The sequence below is a fragment of the Trypanosoma rangeli genome, assembly GCF_003719475.1.
Source record: "Trypanosoma rangeli strain AM80 chromosome Unknown Tra_15.4_contig_00301, whole genome shotgun sequence".
In the NCBI taxonomy this organism is placed as follows: domain Eukaryota; phylum Euglenozoa; class Kinetoplastea; order Trypanosomatida; family Trypanosomatidae; genus Trypanosoma; species Trypanosoma rangeli.
The window spans coordinates 22,414-22,963 of record NW_021706047.1 but is presented as its reverse complement, the minus strand read 5'-3'; the positions used below and the strand labels follow the sequence as shown (position 1 = coordinate 22,963).

Below are 550 nucleotides of genomic sequence, written 5' to 3'. Positions count from 1 at the left end.
AGGGCGATTGTGCGCTCAGTCAGGCGGATCGTCCAAGCGGTGGGGTGATTTTGAGGCGCGGGTCCGCAGGGCCCCGCGGTGTTGAAGACGGGCCTCAAAAAAAAAAGAAATGACTCGTTTTTTTTTTTTCTTTTCTTTTTTTTGGGGGCGGTTTCGCGAGCGCAAAAACACCCTTCTGCGGCTCCGCCCGCCGTCGGCACCAAATGTAGTGTGGGCGATAAGGGATCGGCTTGGCCGCGCTCTTCATTGGCTGCTGGGCAAATAAGCAAGCATCCAAACACGTGCCTCTGCGGCCGTGAGAAGAAGAGCAGAAACATGCATTTTGGTTCCGCTCCCTCACTGTTTTTTTTTTGCTTTTCGAGCAAGCGGTTCAGTGATCATTCTGGGAGACGCAGGGTGGAGGGAAGGTAAGCGCGATCGCGAGTCCTCTCGCGATCGCGTTGCTGGGGATGGGAGTGTTGTGCGAAGCCGATAAGGTTACAAAACAGAAACAACGCACCCGACGGAAGAGGGAGGCATAGGAGTGAGCGTTGCCTTTCTCCTGCTGGTC

General features: G+C 55.1%; 1 annotated feature.

Moving 5' to 3' along the window:
* Window positions 1–117: 117 nt before the first annotated feature.
* Window positions 118–143: a microsatellite.
* Window positions 144–550: the final 407 nt, after the last annotated feature.